The sequence below is a fragment of the Neovison vison genome, chromosome 1, assembly GCF_020171115.1.
Source record: "Neovison vison isolate M4711 chromosome 1, ASM_NN_V1, whole genome shotgun sequence".
Classification (NCBI taxonomy): domain Eukaryota; kingdom Metazoa; phylum Chordata; class Mammalia; order Carnivora; family Mustelidae; genus Neogale; species Neogale vison.
This window is the reverse complement of record NC_058091.1, coordinates 94,753,562-94,774,024: the sequence shown is the minus strand read 5'-3', so window position 1 is coordinate 94,774,024 and position 20,463 is coordinate 94,753,562. Positions and strand designations below refer to the sequence as shown.

Sequence of the window (20,463 nt, the reverse complement as noted above, 5' to 3'; positions counted from 1 at the left end):
TTTGGGGAAGGGGCCCACCACATTGGGACTGAGGTAATCTTTACTGATAAGTGCTGTCCTACGTGAACACAGGGGTGTGGGACCTGGTGTAAGCAGGTTAGGTGCCCAGTGTCCACACTGATCTACTTCCTTCTGGTGGTTCTTCATTAATGCTGAGGAGCAGGGAGGAAAATGGTGCCAGCCAACTCCTTTTTTCCACAAGAGGTCTGTGAATTCTCTCAGGAAGATGCTCCAAGAAAGGCAAAACATCTCCCCACTGTGTGCCCCAGGTGCTTTTTGGATCTCTCTTTCCATACTGTCTGTCTCTGAGATTTTTTTCCCCCTGATTTCTCTCCCAGTGTAGCACATTGCTCTCTGTTCTCGATCCCAGCCAAGCCTGCTGACCTTTAAAACACCAGTCTTTAAACTCCATTGGCTTCAAGTGCTCATTAAATTCAGCTGCTCTCATTTTCTAAGTGGATGGCTTTGGGTAAACATCCCTTATGCACTCCTCTGTGTGCTTCTCTCTTTCTTGCCCTTCTCCATGACCACACCTCCCTCCCCTCCACAGCATCTGTAATCCATTCTCCCCTACATAATGCCTTCACACTTCCTAATTTCTTAGATGTGTCCTCTTCTCTCCCTCTAGTTGTGGAGTTTGTTCTTTCAGTTTTTAGGTTAATTTCTGGGATATTTAAGATGATTTGATAGTTCTCTACTTGTGTTCATGGAACGAGACAAGCCTAGGGTCCTCCTACTTTGCTTGTAAAATGTTCTTGTATAGTTTTCATCCTGGTTTGGTATCAGAGTTAATATCGGCCACATAGAATGATTTTAAATATGTTCCTTCTGTTCTATTATTTGTAAGATTTTGGATTTTTTTCACAAGGGGGAGGCAGAGGAAGAAAGAGAGAATCTTAACCAGGCTCCATGCTGGGTATGGAACCTGATGCAAGACTGGATCTCACAACCCTGAGATCATGACATGAACCAAAATCAAGAGTTGAATGCTTAACCAACTGAATCACCCAGGCACCCTTGTAAGATTTTTTTTGAAGGTTTTCACTAATTATTATTTTTTTAAATTTTTGGTAGAATTCATGTACTCTTCGGCTTTTCTGTGCTGGGAGATATTTGATTCCTAATTCAACTTTCATTCTTGTCATTGGTCTAAGACTTCCTATTTCTTGAATTCCAGATTCATGATTCAGTCTTGGTAACTTGTGCATTTTTAGGAATTATCTGCCCTCCCCCCTAAGTTTTCTGATTTGTTAGTATGTAATTGTTTGTGGTAATCTGTTATCACACTATGTATTTCTATAGTATCTGTTGTATTATTTTCTTTCCATTTCTCATTTTGATTTTTGAGTCTTTTTTAAAAGCTGTTTGTCAATTTTGTTTATTTTCCTGGGAAAACTTGTCCTTACTTGCAATGTTGTGTTATTCTTTATTTTGGTATCTATTTATTTCTCACTTTTCTTGCTATATCCTTCCTCTACTAAACTTCTGATAAGTTTCTTCTTTTTCTAGTTCCTTTGTGAAGCAATGTTTATTTGAAAATTTTTCTTAATATAAGCATTTATAATAAAGAGAGAATATATTAAAATAGGAAAATGAAAATAAAATAAAAAAGCAAAACAATAAAACAAAAATAAAACAGAAACAGGCACATAGATACATGAAACAAACTGTTGGTTACCTGAAGGGGGTTGGCTTGAGGAGTCAGGTGAAATAGGTGAAGGATATTAAGAGTTACAGACTTCCAGGTACAAAATAAATAAGTCATAGATGTAAAGCACAGAATAGAGACTATAGAAGGCAATATTGTAATAAGTTTATATGGTGACAGATAATAAGTAGACTTGCAGATATATTTCAAAATCTATAAAAATAGAAAATAAATATATATACCTGAAATTAAGAGAATATTGTATGTCAGTTATACTTGAGAAATAATTAAAACATTCCAAAATAAAATGAGACATCTAATTTTAAAACAATTAATGGGCTGTAATGAATTTAAGGTAATTATCAAATGCCATCCAGAATCATTAGGGATATTACTACATATTTGACTGACTCATATAAAATTATTGATATATACATTTAGTATAAATTGGGCAATCTGGAAATATGTACAAATTTCAGTCTTTCAAATACTTACTATTTAATGATACTTAGTATTATTTTTTTTAATCCGTGAATCTGGAATACTCCATTTATTTAGGGTCTTTAGTTTCTTTCAATGACATGAAATTTTCAGTGTACAAGTCTTTCATATCTTCCATTCAATTTATTCAATAAAACATCTTATTTTCAAATAGTTAAAAAAATGTGGAAAAAAAACACAAAAAGCCCACAGAATAATCTTTGTAAAATTATCTGCTAGATAATACTTGTTCTGAAGTTCCTTGAATTTTAAAAAGTTGAATTATATAAAATGTCTCTATTATCACAAAGTTCCTATAAAAAGGTTGGTTGCATCAACAGTATTTCTCACCTTTGGCTATATATTCAGAGATAAGTGGTTTCACAGTATGGTTATGTGCTCTTGATCCCTATTTTTAACATAAAATTAATTCAAAGAACTTTTTTTTTTTCTAACAGAAAATAAACATCTTGGAAATACAAGATTAGTAGATCTACAGTCATTCTAGACAACAGCACAGTTTTATTTCCAATGGTAGCAGATGGACCTGAATATCACATAGTATTTTATTCTGTTTATCTGGGTTTTAATTATGGCCTACACTGAGAACTTTGTGCAGAAAAATAATATTGTTCACACCATTGTATTTGATTATAAAGTACAGTCCTTGACATGACTTCAGTCAAGAAAAATCTCTATTTATATGACTCCAAAAACATTCAGAAGTCAATAAGCTAATAAAAAATTCATCCAGTTTGATATTTTCCCTCTATTCCTTCTCTGTATATTGAACTCTGACATTGAGATGAAAGTATTTTAGTTTGGTGATTTCTCCAAGTTCATGTATATATTATTTTTAAGGTTACTTATGAAGAAACTCTTTAAATTTTATAGTACTTTATATCAACATTAACAGACCAGTCTAATGCATTTTTATTTTTAACATTATAAGTGCATATTTATTTCTCAGAGGAAAAGGTAACATGTCAACTTTTGAATCTTATAAATTATTAATTAATTTTCCTTCTGATGTTTCCCAGCATTGGTTGGGGTATTGTGCCTTCACTACTAGAGAACTTACATTTTGACCTCTCCATGCCTTTATCTCTCCATTCTTATTTTTTCCCTCTTATTCTTAAAATTATACTTTTTAAAAAAATTATGAAGTGACAATAACTCATACTTGAAAAATTATGATATTATTCCAAAATAACTTTCACAGTTTTTATTATCAGCTTTAACTTTAGTTTCTAATTTTGTGACTCAAAGAAGTACAATGTTACCTGAGAAATGCCTGAATTAAATGACACATCAACTCAATGAAACATTAATAATAGGTAAAGCTTTGTCTATAAAATAATAGGAAAAATATTTGTTAACCAACCTTATTATAGTGGTAAGCTGGAAGAAAACAACTTTGAGACACCTATGCTAATGTTGAAAACATATAGTCTATGGATGACTATGTCCTATTTAACAAGAAGAGCTTGCATGCATGCTGGAGATATGGGTGAACTTCATTAAGGATGTAGGAGAAGATGAATGGGGATTCTGCCTTCATAACATCAGAGGAGAATACTTGTTAGCCAGCTCCTGCTATACTCTTGACTGGCAAGTAATATTATGTTGATTAAATAGCCACATTTGGAGAAGTGGCAATTTAAAAGAAAGAACAATTTAAAAGAAAGAACATTTAAATTTAAAAGAAAGAAAGGTAGATATAATTTTATGGTCAAACCCCATAAAAACTGAATAGGTATCTGAGGGCCAGGAAAGTTACAATAAACATTTTGCTGATAGAGTTTTGAAATAAATAGCAAAAAGACACACTATATTAGAAAAATAACAATTAGGAATATTTTGCCAGGTATAACATATTTTAGAACAGAATGAAACATTAAATAAAATTACTCAGCTACAGGTATGAATAAAAGCAATATAATCACTGGAATGTGAATGAGCGGAACATAACCTTGAGGTTTTGACAGGAGGATCTTCTCCCCTCCCCCCAAGCCTTGAAAACCTTTGGTTTAAAATAAATAAACTGTATTGAATTTCAGATGGCCTAAATTTTTTTCCACCTATAGGCTTATGTCATCTGACAAACTTTAAAACGAGTGTTAGCAAATGTATGAATAAATGCTTAATTATATCTGAATACATCCATGAATGGATTATAAATTACTCAAACTCAGTAATTCACAAAAACTCAAAATAAGATCCAAGGACTGCTTCATGCAAGCTTCTGAGGTTGGTAACACTGTTTCTCTTATGTTCTTTTTCCAAGTTCACTTTCCCAGTTCCTTTCCAGAGGGAATTTACTTTCAGTTCCTTTCTAGGAGTATTATCTTCAAAGAAAGTAAAGTAAGATTCATTTTGTTTATGAATTCACTGATTCAGTCATTCATTCAAACTTTGAAGTTCCTACCAGCCAGAACATGTAAAAACCTAGCTTAAAAAGTTGGGGCGCCTGGGTGGCTCAGTGGGTTAAGCCTCTGCCTTTGGTTTGGGTTATGATCTCGGCGTCCTGGGATGGAGCCCCGCATTGGGCTCTCTGCTCAGTTGGGAGCCTGCTTTCCTCTCTCTCTGCCTGCCTCTCTGCCTGCTTGTGATCTCCCTGTCAAATAAATGAATTAAAAAATCTTTAAAAGAAAAAAAAAAGTATGTTCACCCAATGTTGTATAGACAGCATGCTTCACTGGTTCTTTTTGCCTCTCTCTTGCTTACCCATGTATCCAATGTGCTTGCTAGCTCTTCCTGCTAAATGAGTTGTAGTTACTCGAAGACTTTGTTTTTCCCAAGGGAATAATGGGGAAAACATAAACACCTGGATCCAAAGTTTACTGAACTTTCATTCTAGGATAGGAGATAGTTATATGGAAAATACAAAGTGTTCGGATTTTTAAAGGCCATGTATGAGTGAAATCTTATGGTGTTTGTCATTGTCAATCTGACTTATTTAGCATAATATCCTCTAGTTCTATCCATGTTGTCACAAATGTCAAGACTTCATCCTTTTCTATGGCTGAGTAATATTCCATTGTATACATATCATACTTTTATCTATTCATCTATTGGTGGACAGGTGGACACTAGATTAGTTCCATATCTTGGCTACTGTAACTAATGCTGCAAAGAATAATAGGGGTGCATATATCTTTTTGAATTAGTTCTTTTGTTTGTTTGTTTTCTTTGGGTAAATACCCAGTAGTAGAATTATTAATCATAAACAAATGAATAAACAAACAAAAAGCAGAATCATACCTACAAATACAGAAAACAAGCTGATGGTTGCCAGATGGAAGGGAAGCAAGGGCAAAATGCATGAAGGGGAGTGGGAGACATAGGCTTCCAGTTATGGAATGAAGAACTCATGGAATAAAGGTATAGCATAGGGAAAGGAATATAATCAATGATATTTAATAGTGTTGTATGGTGACAGATGGTATCTACACTTGTAATGTATGGAGATTTCAATTACAATGTTGTACACACGAAAATCATGTAACATTGTGTGAACTATACAATGAATAAATAATCATTTGATGCAGATTTTTTAAAAAAATGGGTGCTGTGTTTCAGGGGGATAGAAGATTTCCCTGAATGGGAGTGTGTTAAAATCTGAATGAATTGGTTGGGGGGTAGTGATAGTTGTGGGAACTTGGGGAGATTATCTTAAGAAAAAGAGACCCATTGGAATATATATTTGTGTGTGTGTATATATATATATATATATACACACATACACATTATATTAATATATTATATAGATATTAAGATTGGAAAATAAATATTATATATAATATTTATAAATATATTTATATATGTTATACCTTTTATAGTTTATTATCATTACCATTATCGTTCTAAAATCAGTATACAAGTAAATTTTCATTCTATTTTATTTTATTTTTATTTAAGATTTTATTTATTTATTTGACAGAGAGAGATCAAAAGCAGTCAGAGAAGCAGGCAGAGAGAGAGAGAGAGGGAAGCAGGCTCCCTGCTGAGCAGAGAGCCTGATGCGGGACTCTATCCCAGGACCCTGAGATCATGACCTGAGCCGAAGGCAGCGGCTTAGCCCACTGAGCCGCCCAGGCGCCCCATAAATTTTCATTATAAAGTTTTCAAGGAAATTTAGTACTAGGACAGAAATATGGAAAATGTCCATTTACACCTCAGTTTATAGATAAGAGTTTGGTATGTGTCATTTCATTTCTCTAGTTAATGCTTCATGGATGCACATTCAAATACATGTAAACAGACACATAAACACATTTTAAATAAAGTGATTTATATAATACACGTGGTTGATTTGGCTGAGTAACTATATTTTGGAGCACTTCCCAAGAAAGTACACATAGGAATATTTCCCTTTTAATGATTGCTTAATTTCTTGCATTATATAGCTTTATCATAACTGCTTAACCACTCTCTAAGAGATGGATATTTACATCAATTTCATGTTGTTCTGTTATAATGAACATCAAATTTGTAATGAACATCCTTAAATATTTAGATTATAATGCAAGTATTCTTTTTAGGGTAGAATTAGAAGCACTGTATTAAATATACCACATTTTATTTTCTGATATATACTGTCCATCTACTTGCCCCGCCCAAATATTTTACATTTTTTTTTGTCCTCCCAGAAGTTATACTACCATTGGCTACTTTCTCACACTCTTACTGGTACTAGACATTTTCCAACTTTTACTTGTTGACTGGTGATTCTATAAATCTTGAAACATTTTCCGTCTTATATTAGATAAATATAAGAGCTCAAATCAAAGACCTTTAGGAGTCAGTCATATAAAATAAATTTTTGAACAAGTAAAAAAAATAGCAGAGTGGTGGAGAGCTTGGCAAGGATCGGCTTTACTACATTAGACACTGAAATTTAGACATTGGAAAATACTCTGTTCACCAAATAAGAGAACACTGTGTCTTGAGGAGCATTGATTTGAAACATTGCTCTACAGGAAGTAATTCTGTGGGAAGAAAAGACCAGAATTTGCTGTTTCCCCAGTTTCAGAGTCTGTCCTCCTGTATGTATTCTCAAGGTCGGTCCTTGAAGGTGCAGACTCAGAGAGCCATATGGGAACATACTATTTTGAGGACTGAGATGTGAGAGAATCATTCTCTGTTACCTTATTATGGGGTGAATTATTTCATAGTCTGTAGAAAAGTTATTTCTCACAGTCAGAGTCCGTATGACAAAAGATAAAGCATTTATAAGAAATGTGACATGTTTTCTGCTCTTTTCACGCAGAATATGCAGTTTGCTGCAATAACTCAGCTTTTTAAAGGCAACAGTTACCTCTCCAGTGAAACCATGAGTTTTAAGCTTTCACCCGATCTCTGACTACTTTTCCATTCCTTACTTCTAATGCATTGCTAAAAGTTGTGTAACCAGAAAGTCTCATTTTAAAAACTACTTGTTTTTTTCCCTTTGCAGCCACTTGACTTAATGTATTTTTTTAAAGATTATATTTACTTATTTATTTGACAGAGAGAAACACAGCGAGTGAGGGAACACAGGCAGAGGCAGTGGGAGAGAGAAAAGCAGGCTTCCCACAGAGCAGGGAGGCCAAAGCAGGGCTCTATCTCAGGACCCTAGGTTCATGATCAGAGCAGAAGGCACATGCTTAACAACTGAGCCACCAAGGCACCCCTCAACTTAATGTATTTTAAGTAGTAATGCTGTGCTATATTAATTGGATTGTATTAAATTGCATTGTAGGGCAGTTTTTATAATGTAAAAAAATTTTCTTACTATGTATTTTCCCAACATGACAAAAGTCCCTCTTCTTACAGTACCCAGAAGGGCTATAGGTGGTTATGTACCTCATGGTCATGAGCCTGAAGACTATCACTAATTTTCTTTGAAGTTATTTCTAGCTTTTATATGAAAGTCAGCTTTAATATTCAAGAGGTACTGGGTTGATGAGTCTGAAAACTGTCATGATTTTAGTGGGCAAAGAACAGTTACTTTTCCAAATTCAGCATGCATCTGCTTTAAAGAGCTCACTCAGCTGCTCGCTGCTCTAGTTTCCTTGGGTTTGCAAATATGTGAATGTGGTAAAAATTCTTGCAGAATGGATTTTATTATTCAAGCCCAAGTCAGCCCCTAGCCAAGTAATAAAGTAGGATTAAATGACAAGGGTATTTGAAAAAATCTCTGAGTATCAGAACTGAAAATACCTGCTTTAGACCTCAAATTGGACACATTTATAGTGTGAATTCAAAGGGTGGGTTACTGCAAAAACATTAGTTTCCTAATAGGTTGTACTGGAAAAACTTGCAGTTCACCTTCTGTGTGTCTCTTTACTTTCATATGGAAGACTTCACTTCTGAAACTTTCTGTCACCAAATGTGTGTGTGTGTGTGTGTGTGTGTTTCCCCCACAACAAGTAATTCTCTCACACAAGCTAGGTGTCTATTTAACTCATTTCTGATGTGGAGGTTAAGGACTCCATTCCATGAGACGCATCCCCCCACCCTGCTTCAGATGCCAATTATAAAAGTAATAAATCCCCAGGTTAACCACAATATCTGTCTGACTTGGCTACAAAAAAGTTCTTGTGACCTCTTCTCCTTGTATTTGATTATTTGCTAAAACAGGTCACAGAAGGCAGAACCCCTTACTTATGTTTACCAGCTTATTAAAAGATATAGTAAAAGCTATAGGTGGATGGCCATATGAAGTGATACATAGGGTAAGGTCTGTGAGAGATCTAAGTTCAAGAGATTCTGTCCCCATGGGTTGGTGTATGTCACCCTTTTGGTTGTGGATGTGTTCGCCAACCTGGAAGCTCTCCAGACCGCCTACTCTTGGGATTTTATGGAGGTTTCCTCACATAGACTTGATCAATTATTAACTCCATTTCCAGCCCCTCTCTCCTTCCTAGAGCTTGGGGTGGAGGTGGGCTGAAAATTCCAATCTTCTAATCCTGGTTTTGTCTTTTTGGTGAATGACCCTCATCCTAGAGCTCTCCATGAGCTTAAGCCAGAGTTACCTCAATAGAATAGAATATGCTCCTAGTGCTTTATAATTTAGAAAAGTACAAGGGTTTTAAGAGCCTGTGTCAGGGATGGACATCAAAGACCAAATATTAGAATAAAAGGTACTCTTATCATTAGAAAATTACAAGGGCTTTAGGAGTTGTATGCAGGAACTGGGGACAAAGACCAATCTATATATTTTCTATTATTTCACATAGTGGTACCTCCTTAGGTTTTTGGAATTAACCAAAGTGAGGTATATTTTAGAAATCACTATGCCAGCTCTGGTCTCTCAGCAAATGTCATTAACTGAGAAAAGGCATCTCTTTCTTTCTTTTTCTTTTTCCTTTCCTTTTCTCTTCTCTTCTCTTCTCCTTCCTTCCTCCCTCTCCCTCTCTCCCTTTCTCTCCTTTCTTTCTTTCTTTCTTTCTTTCTTTCTTTCTTTCTTTCTTTCTTTCTTTCTTTCTTGTATAATTACCGAACCATGTTATATTAGTTTTAGATGTACAGCATAATGGTTTGACAATTCTGTACATTACTCAGTGCTCATTATAATAAGTGTGCTTAAAATCTACTCTATTTCACCCATTCCCCGACCCACCTCTCATTGGCAACCACCACCTTGTTCTCTGTATTAGTCTAATTTTTTGTCTCTTTTATTTTCCTTTGTCTGTTTTATTAATATCCACATATGCATGAAATGATATGATATTTGTCTTTCTCTGTCCGACTTATTTTACTTAGCTGTGTATGCCTTATGTTGATCCATGTTGCCACAAATGGCAACACATCATTTTTTGTGTCTTAGTACTATAAGTGTGTATAAATAAAAGACCTCTTCTTTATCCATTTATCTATGGATAGATACTTGGACTGCTTCCATATTTTGACTATTATAAACTAGCACTGCAATAAATATAGGGGTGTATATATCAGTTCAAATTAGTGTTTCCAGTCTCTTTAGGTAAATATGTAGTAGTGGAAATACTAGATCATATAATAATTCTATTTTAATTTTTTGCACAAACTTTGTACTGTCTTATGCAGTGACTGCACCAGTTTGCATTCCCACCAACAATGCATGAGGGTTCTTTTTACTCTACCTCCTTGCAAACACTCATTATCTTGTCTCTTTTGTTCTAGTTATTATGACAATTTTAAGAGGGCATCTCATTGTTGTTTTGATTTACATTTCTCTAATTACCAGTGATGTTGAGCATTTTTTGAGGTGTTTATTGACCATTTTTATGTCTTCTTTGAAAAAATGTCTATTCACATCCTCTGCCTATTTTAATCAGATGATTATTATGAGGGGAGGGTTTGAGTTGTATGATATATATATATATATATATATATATATATATATACATATATATAAAATTGTGGTCTTAAACTCCTGTTGGATGTGGCATTTGTAAATACTTTCTCCCATTAACAAGCTGCCCTATTATTGTGTTGATAGTTTCCTTCACTGTGCAGAGGCTCTTTGATTTTTGCATAGTCCCAATAGTTTAATAGTACTTTTGTTTGCCTTCCTTGAGGAGACAAACCTAGAAAAAATGGCTGTATAACTCATGTCAAAGAAATTATTGCCTATGTTTTCTCCTAGGAGTCTTATAGTTTCAAGTCTCACATTTAGGTCTTTAATCCATTTTGAGTTTATTTTTGTGTATAAAATTAAAAAGTGGTCCAAGTTTATTCTTTTGCATGTAGCTATCCAGTTTTCGGAGCACCATCTATTGTTGATTAATTTACCATATAAGCATGGGTTTATTTCTGAGATTTCTATGCTTCTCTGTTGACCTATGTATCTATTTTTGTGCCAATATCCTACTGTTTTATTATAGCTTTATAATATAATTTGAAATCTGAGATTGTGATATATCCAGCTTTGTTCTTCTTTCTCAAGATTGCTTTGGCTAATCAGGGTCTTTATAGTCATATATAAATTTTAGAATTCTTTGTTCTCATTCTGTGAAAAATGTTGGTATTTTTATAGGTATTGCATATAACCTATAGATTTTGTGGGTAATATAGGAATTTTTTTTAATTATTTTTTTTATTTTTTATAAACATATATTTTTATCCCCAGGGGTACAGGTCTGTGAATCGCCAGTTTTACACACTTCACAGCACTCACCAAAGCACATACCCTCCCCAATGTCCATAACCCCACCCCCCTTCTCCCAACCCCCCTCCCCCCAGCAACCCTCAGTTTGTTTTGTGAGATTAAGAGTCACTTATGGTTTGTCTGCCTCCCAATCCCATCTTGTTTCATAGATTCTTCTCCTACCCACTTAAGCCCCCATGTTGCATCAACACTCCCTCATATCAGGGAGATCATATGATAGTTGTCTTTCTCCACTTGACTTATTTCGCTAAGCATGATACGCTCTAGTTCCATCCATGTTGTCGCAAATGGCAAGATTTCGTTTCTTTTAATGGCTGCATAGTATTCCATTGTGTATATATACCACATCTTCTTTATCCATTCATCTGTTGATGGACATCTAGGTTCTTTCCATAGTTTGGCTATTGTGGACATTGCTGCTATAAACATTCAGGTGCACGCACCCCTTTGGATCACTACGTTTGTATCTTTAGGGTAAATACCCAGTAGTGCAATTGCTGGGTCATAGAGCAGTTCTATTTTCAACATTTTGAGGAACCTCCATGCTGTTTTCCAGAGTGGTTGCACCAGCTTGCATTCCCATCAACAGTGTAGGAGGGTTCCCCTTTCTCCGCATCCTCACCAGTATCTGTCATTTCCTGACTTGTTGATTTTAGCCATTCTGACTGGTGTGAGGTGATATCTCACTGTGGTTTTGAGTTGTATTTCCCTGATGCCGAGTGATATGGAGCACTTTTTCATGTGTCTGTTGGCCATCTGGATGTCTTTTTTGCAGAAATGTCTGTTCATGTCCTCTGCCCATTTCTTGATTGGATTATTTGTTCTTTGGGTGTTGAGTTTGCTAAGTTCTTTATAGATTTTGGACACTAGTCCTTTATCTGATATGTCGTTTGCAAATACCTTCTTCCATTCTTTCAGTTGTCTTTTGGTTTTGTTAACTGTTTCCTTTGCTGTGCAAAAGCTTTTGATCTTGATGAAATCCCAATAGTTCATTTTTGCCCTTGCTTCCCTTGCCTTTGGCGATGTTCCTATGAAGAAATTGCTGTGGCTGAGGTCGAAGAGGTTGCTGCCTGTGTTCTCCTCAAGGATTTTGATGGATTCCTTTCTCACATTGAGGTCCTTCATCCATTTTGAGTCGATTTTTGTGTGTGGTGTAAGGAAATGGTCCAATTTCATTTTTCTGCATGTGGCTGTCCAATTTTCCCAACACCATTTATTGAAGAGGCTGTCTTTTTTCCATTGGACATTCTTTCCTGCTTTGTAGAAGATTAGTTGACCATAGAGTTGAGGGTCTATTTCTGGGCTCTCTATTCTGTTCCATTGATCTATGTATCTGTTTTTGTGCCAATACCATGCTGTCTTGATGATGACAGCTTTGTAATAGAGTTTGAAGTCTGGAATTGTGATGCCACCAACTTTGGCTTTCTTTTTCAATATTCCTTTGGCTATTCGAGGTCTTTTCTGGTTCTATATAAATTTTAGGATGGTACTTTGATAGGAATTGCATTAACTGTGTAGATTGCTTTAGATAGCATAGACTATTTCATAATATTTATTCTTCCAATCCAGGAGCATGGAACATTTTTCCATTTCTTTGTGTCTTCCTCAATTTCTTTCGTGAGTACTTCATAGTTTTCTGAGTATAGATTCTTAGCCTCTTTGCTTAGGTTTATTCCTAGGTATCTTATGGTTTTGGGTGCAATTGTAAATGAGATTGACTCCTTAATTTCTCTTTCTTCTGTCTTGTTGTTGGTGTAGAGAAATGCAACTGATTTCTGTGCATTGATTTTATATCCTGACACTTTACTGAATTCCTGTACAAGTTCTAGCAGTTTTGGAGTGGAGTCTTTTGGGTTTTCCACATATAGTATCATATCATCTGCAAAGAGTGATAGTTTGACTTCTTCTTTGCCGATTTGGATGCCTTTAATTTCCTTTTGTTGTCTGATTGCTGAGGCTAGGACTTCTAGTACTATGTTGAATAGCAGTGGTGATAATGGACATCCCTGCCGTGTTCCTGACCTTCGCGGAAAAGCTTTCAGTTTTTCTCCATTGAGAATGATATTTGCAGTGGGTTTTTCATAGATGGCTTTGATGATATTGAGGTATGTGCCCTCTATCCCTACACTTTGAAGAGTTTTGATCAGGAAGGGATGCTGTACTTTGTCAAATGCTTTTTCAGCATCTATTGAGAGTATCATATGGTTCTTGTTCTTTCTTTTATTGATGTGTTGTATCACATTGACTGATTTGCAGATGTTGAACCAAACTTGCGGCCCTGGAATAAATCCCATTTGGTCGTGGTGAATAATCCTTTTAATGTACTGTTAAATCCTATTGGCTAGTATTTTGGTGAGAATTTTTGCATCTGTGTTCATCAAGGATATTGGTCTATAGCTCTCTTTTTTGATGGGATCCTTGTCTGGTTTTGGGATCAAGGTGATGTTGGCCTCATAAAATGAGTTTGGAAGTTTTCCTTCCATTTCTATTTTTTGGAACAGTTTTAGGAGAATAGGAATTAGTTCTTCTTTAAATGTTTGGTAGAATTCCCCCGGGAAGCCGTCTGGCCCTGGGCTTTTGTTTGTTTGGAGATTTTTAATGACTGTTTCAATCTCCTTACTGGTTATAGGTCTGTTCAGGCATTCTATTTCCTCCTGGTTCAGTTGTGGTAGTTTATATGTTTCTAGGAATGCATCCATTTCTTCCAAATTGTCAAATTTGTTGGCGTAGTGTTGCTCATAGTATGTTCTTATAATAGTTTGTATTTCTTTGGTGTTAGTTGTGATCTTTCCTCTTTCATTCATGATTTTATTTATTTGGGTCCTTTCTCTTTTCTTTTTGATAAGTCTGGCCAGGGGTTTATAAATTTTATTAATTCTTTCAAAGAACCAGCTCCTAGTTTTGTTGATTTGTTCTATTGTTTTTTCGGTTTCTATTTCATTAATTTCTGCTCTGATCTTTATGATTTCTCTTCTCCTTCTGGGCTTAGAGTTTCTTTCTTGTTCTTTCTCCAGCTCCTTTAGGTGTAGGGTTAGGTTGTGTACCTGAGACCTTTCCTGTTCCTTGAGAAAGGCTTGTACCACTATATATTTTCCTCTCAGGACTGCCTTTGTTGTGTCCCACAGATTTTGAACCGTTGTGTTTTCATTATCATTTGTTTCCATGATTTTTTTCAATTCTTCTTTAATTTCCCGGTTGACCCATTCATTCTTTAGAAGGATGCTGTTTAGTCTCCATGTATTTGGGTTCTTTCCAAACTTCCTCTTATGGTTGAGTTCTAGCTTCAGAGCATTGTGGTCTGAAAATATGCAGGGAATGATCCCAATCTTTTGATACCGGTTGAGTCCTGATTTAGGACCGAGGATGTGATCTATTCTGGAGAATGTTCCATGTGCACTAGAGAAGAATGTATATTCTGTTGCTTTGGAATGAAATGTTCTGAATATATCTGTGATGTCCATCTGGTCCAGTGTGTCGTTTAAGGCCTTTATTTCCTTGTTGATCTTTTGCTTGGATGATCTGTCCATTTCAGTGAGGGGAGTGTTAAAGTCCCCTAATATTATTGTATTATTGTTGATGTGTTTCTTTGATTTTGTTATTAATTGGTTTATATAGTTGGCTGCTCCCACATTGGGGGCATAGATATTTAGAATTGTTGGATCTTCTTGTTGGACAGACCCTTTGAGTATGATATAGTGTCCTTCCTCATCTCTTATTATAGTCTTTGGCTTATAATCTAATTGATCCGATATAAAGATTGCCACTCCTGCTTTCTTCTGATGTCCATTAGCATGGTAAATTCTTTTCTACCCCCTCACTTTAAATCTGGAGGTGTCTTTGGGCTTAAAATGAGTTTCTTGGAGGCAACATATGGATGGGTTTTGTTTTTTTATCCATTCTGATACCCTGTGTCTTTTGATTGGGGCATTTAGCCCATTAACATTCAGGGTAACTATTGAAAGATATGAATTTAGTGCCATTGTATTGCCTGTAAGGTGACTGTTACTGTATATGGTTTCTGTTCCTTTCTGATCTACCACTTGTAGGCTCTCTCTTTGCTTAGAGGACCCCTTTCAATATTTCCTGTAGAGCTGGTTTGGTGTTTGCAAGTTCTTTCAGTTTTTGTTTGTCCTGGAAGCTTTTAATCTCTCCTTCTATTTTCAATGATAGCCTAGCTGGATATAGTATTCTTGGCTGCATGTTTTTCTCATTTAGTGCTCTGAAAATATCATGCCAGCTCTTTCTGGCCTGCCAGGTCTCTGTGGATAAGTCAGCTGCCAATCTAATATTTTTACCATTGTATGTTACAGACTTCTTTTCCCGGGCTGCTTTCAGGATTTTCTCTTTGTCACTAAGACTTGTAAATTTTACTATTAGGTGATGGGGTGTGGGCCTATTCTTATTGATTTTGAGGGGTGTTCTCTGAACCTCCTGAATTTTGATGCTCGTTCCCTTTGCCATATTGGGGAATTTCTCCCCAATAATTCTCTCCAGTATACCTTCTGCTCCCCTCTCTCTTTCTTCTTCTTCTGCAATCCCAATTATTCTAATGTTGTTTCGTCTTATGGTGTCACTTATCTCTAGAATTCTCCCCTCGTGGCCCAGTAGCTGTTTGTCTCTCTTTTGCGCAGCTTCTTTATTCTCTGTCATTTGGTCTTCTATATCGCTAATTCTTTCTTCTGCCTCATTTATCCTAGCAGTGAGAGCCTCCATTTTTGAGTGCACCTCATTAATAGCTTTTTTGATTTCAACTTGGTTAGATTTTTGTTCTTTTATTTCTCCAGAAAGGGCTTTTATATCTCCCGATAGGGTTTCTCTAATATCTTCTATGCCTTTTTTGAGCCCGGCTAGAACCTTGAGAATTGTCATTCTGAACTCTAGATGTGACATATTACCAATGCTGTATTGATTAGGTCCCTAGCCTTCGGTACTACTTCTTGTTCTTTTTTCTGTGGTGAATTTTTCTGCCTTGTCATTTTGTCCAGATAAGAGTATATGAAGGAGGAAGTAAAATACTAAAAGAGTGGCAACAACCCCAGGAAAATATGCTTTAACCAAATCAGAAGAGATCCCAAATCGTGAGGGGGGAGAAAGGGGATAAAAAGAGGTTCAAAAAGAAAGAAAGGAAAAAAAAAGAATTAAAAAAAGAAAACGAATAAAGAAAGGTATAAAAAAGAAAAAATATATATATATTAGATAAACTAGTTTAAAAACGTTAAAAAGGAAAAGGGTAAAAGTTAAAAAAAATTTAGCAAAAGAAGAGAAAAAAATGAAAAAGAAAAAAATTACTTTAACTGCAAGACTAAAAAATCACAGGGAGAAAGCCATGAGTTCCGTGCTTTGCTTTCTCCTCCTCTGGATTTCTGCTGCTCTCCTTGGTATTGAAACCGCACTCCTTGGTAGGTGAACTTGGTCTTGGCTGGATTTCTTGTTGATCTTCTGGGGGAGGGGCCTGGTGTAGTGATTCTCAATTGTCTTTGCCCCAAGCGGAATTGCACCGCCCTTACCAGGGGCCAGGCTGAGTAATCCGCTCAGCTTTGCTTTCAGGAGCTTTTGTTCCCTGAGCACTTTCTGTAGAGTTCCGGAGGATGGAAATACAAATGGCAGCCTCCTGGTTCCGGCCCAGAGGAGCCGAGAGCCTGGGACCCCACTCCTCAGTGCGCCCTCAGAGAACAGCGCCCAGTAACTCCCGTCTGCCTGACCCCCGGCCGCGCTCCGAGCTTACCAAGCCTGCGACCTGTTCAAGGTAACCCCGAGCTGTGAGCTTACTGTAGGCTGTCTCTGTAGCCAGCTTCCCTGTTCCAATACCCGCAAGCTCTGCGACACTCAGACACCCCCTGATCCTTCTGTCACCCTGCGGTACCTGAGGCCACGCTGACCCCACGTGGGCTTCGCCCCAGTTTAGCCTCTGGAGCGATGTCCCTCAGCAGAACAGACTTTTAAAAGTCCCGATTTTGTGCTCCGTTGCTCCGCCGCTTGCCGGGAGCCGGCCCCTCCCCCCGGGGTCTGTCTTCCCATCGCTTTGGATTCACTTCTCCGCCAGTCCTACCTTTCAGAAAGTGGTTGTTTTTTGGTTTTTAGAATTGCTGTTCTTCTTCTCTTCGATCTGCCGATGGATTTGCAGGTGTTTGCAATCTTTAGATAAGCTATCTAGCTGATCTCCTGCTAGCTGAAGTAGTCTTAGCCTGCTACTTCTCCGCCATCTTGACTCCTCCTTGGGGAATATGGGAATTTTAACAGTTAATTGTTCTTTCACTTAATGTGCATGGAATATCTTTCCATTTGCTTATGTCATCCTCAATTTCTTTCATCAGTGTTTTATAGTTTTCAGGGTCCGGGTCTTTCACCTCCTTGGTTAGGTTTATTCCTAGGCATTTTATTTTTTTTTAGCACAGTTGTAAATGGATTTTTTTCTTAATTTCTCCTTCTGCTACTTCATTAATAGTGTATAGAAATACAACTTTCTGTATATCAGTTGTATATCCTGCAACTTGACTAAAATCATTTATTCTTTCTAGCAGTTTTTTGGTGGTGTCTTTAGGGTATACTGTATATAGTATCATGACATCCACACATAATGGATTTTACTTATTCCTTACCAATTTAGATGTGTTTTATTTATTTTTTCTTGACTGATTTCTATGGCTAGGACTTCCAGTACTATACAGAATAAAAGTGGTGAGAGATGACATTCTTTTCTTTTTCCTGATCTTAGAGAAAACAGTCTCAGTTTTCCACCATTGAGTGTTATGTTAGTTATTTTTTTCCCATATATGACCTTTATTATGTTGAGTTATGTTTCTTCTAAATCTACTTTGTTGGGAGTCTTCACCGTGAATGAATGGATATTGTAGTTCTTCAAATACTTTTTCTCCATCTACTGAGATAACCATATGGTATTTATTATTTCTCTTGTTAGTGTGATGTATCATGCTTATTGATTTGTAAGTAATGAAAACTTTGCATCTCTGGAATAAATCTCACTTGAATGTGGTGAGTAATTGTTTTAATATATTGTTGCATTAGGTTTGCTAGTATTTTATCGAGGATTTTTGCATCTGTGTTAATCAGAGACTTTGGCCTGCAGTTTTGTTGTTGTTTTGGTAATGTCTGTCTGGTTTTGGTCTGAAGGTAATGTTAACCCCATAGAATAAATTTGGAAGATTTCTTTCCCCTTCATATTTTTTGGAAGTCTAAAAAGAATAGGTATTAACTCCTCTTTAAATATTTGGCAGAATTCACCTGTGAAGCTATCTTATCCTGGACTTTGGTTTGTTGGGAGTGTTTGTTTGCTATAATTACTCAATTTCATTGCTAGTGATTGTTATTTCAAATTTTCTATTTCTTTATGATTCAGTTTTGGGAGATTGTGTGTTTCTAGAAATTATCCATTTCTTGTACATTGTCTAATTTTTGGCATATAATTTTTTTATAATATTCTCATAATTCTTTGTATTTCTGTGGTACCCATTGTTATTTTTCCCCATTTATTTTTATTTTCTTTAAGATTTGTTTATTTATTTTACAGAGAGAGAGACAAAGAGGGGGAGAGAGAGAGCATACATGTTCGGGGGAGGGGCAGAGGGAGAGAGAGAATCCCTAGTGAGCATGGAGTTTGACTAGGGCCCAATTCCATGACCCTGACATCATGAGCTGAGCCAAAATCAAGAGACAGAAACTCAACTGATTAAGCCACCTAGACACCCCATCTCCTCATTTACTTCTGATTTTATGTATTTGAGTCCTCTCTTTTTTTCTTGATGAGTATGGTTAGAAGTTTATCAATTTTCTATTTCTTTTCAAAGAGCCAGGTCCTTGTTTCAACAATCCATTCTATTTTTTTGATTAATCTCTAATTCATTTATTTCTGCTCTAATCCTTATTATTACCTTCCTTCTACTTGTTTGGGCTTTCTCTGCTTCTTTTATAGCTCTTTTTGGAATAAGGTGATATTGTTTGAGATTTTTCTTGATTCTTGGGGTCGGTATATATTGCTATAAACTTCCTGCTTAGAACTGCTTTTGCTACATCCCAAAGACTTTAAACCATTGTGTTTTCATTTTCATTTTCATTTCATTTCAATTTTAATTTTCTTTTAGTTTATTTTTTAGTATTTAACCTCCATGTTTTTGTGTTCATTCCAGATTTTTTCTTGTGATTAATTTCTAATTTTATACTATTGTGATCAGAAAAAATATAGTTGATATTATTTCAACACTTTTAAATTTATTGAGAATTGTCCCATGGCCTAACATATTATCTTCTATGAAGAATCATGTGCACTTGAGAAGAATATGTAAAGTACTGTTTTTTAGTGGAATGTCCTGTAGATCCAGTTGGTATAACAAGTCATTCAAAGCTGTTGTTTCCTTACTAGATTTTGGCCTGAATGATCGATCTATTGATGTAACTGCAGTGTTCATTTTCCCTACTTTTATTGTATTACTTTCAATTTCTTTACTACTGTTAATAATTGCAGTATGTATTTTCTTGTTCCAGTGCATAGATATATATAGACATCATATCTTCTTATTGAATTGTTCCCTTTATCATTTTATAATATCTTTTTCTAATTTTTGCCTCATTACGGTTTTTGTTTGAAAGTTTATTTTGTCCTATACAAGCTACCCCAGCTTCCTTTTCACTTTCATTTGTATGTCAAATATTTTTCTGTCCCTTCATTTCCATCCATTTATGTCCTTAGGTATGAAATGAATTTCATGTAGACAGTAGTTTTGTTTTTTTTTTTAACCATTAAGTCACTCTGTCTTTTGAGTGTAACATTTATTCCTTTTACATTCAGAGTAGTTATTAATAAGTATGTATTTATGCCATTTTCAATTAGCAATAATTGCGCCTTGGATAAACCTCATTGACTACGATACTGCCACTGAGCAAAGCTATTCATGCCATTTTGATACATGTTTTTTGTTATTTTTGTAGGTCTTCTCTGATCTTTTCTTCTCTTTCTCTCTTCCTTTGTTGTTTGGTTGCTTTCCACAGTGTTATATTTGGATGCTTTTCTTTTTTTCTTTTTTTCTGAGTTTTGATGTACCTATTATAGGTTTTGAATTTGCAGTTACCATTAGGTTCATATATAACATCACATGCAAATAGTGGTCTATATTAAGTTGAACTCAACTTAAATTGTTCACAAGTTTGAACCCATTCTAAAAACACTAAATTTTTATTCCCTCAC

General features: G+C 35.7%; 1 non-coding gene across 1 annotated transcript; it reads right to left on the bottom strand.

Annotated features, from left to right (window-relative positions):
* Window positions 1–20,025: 20,025 nt before the first annotated feature.
* Window positions 20,026–20,166, bottom strand: LOC122897392. Its single transcript, XR_006382524.1, has one exon. It is a non-coding gene; the product is annotated as a U4 spliceosomal RNA (small nuclear RNA).
* Window positions 20,167–20,463: the final 297 nt, after the last annotated feature.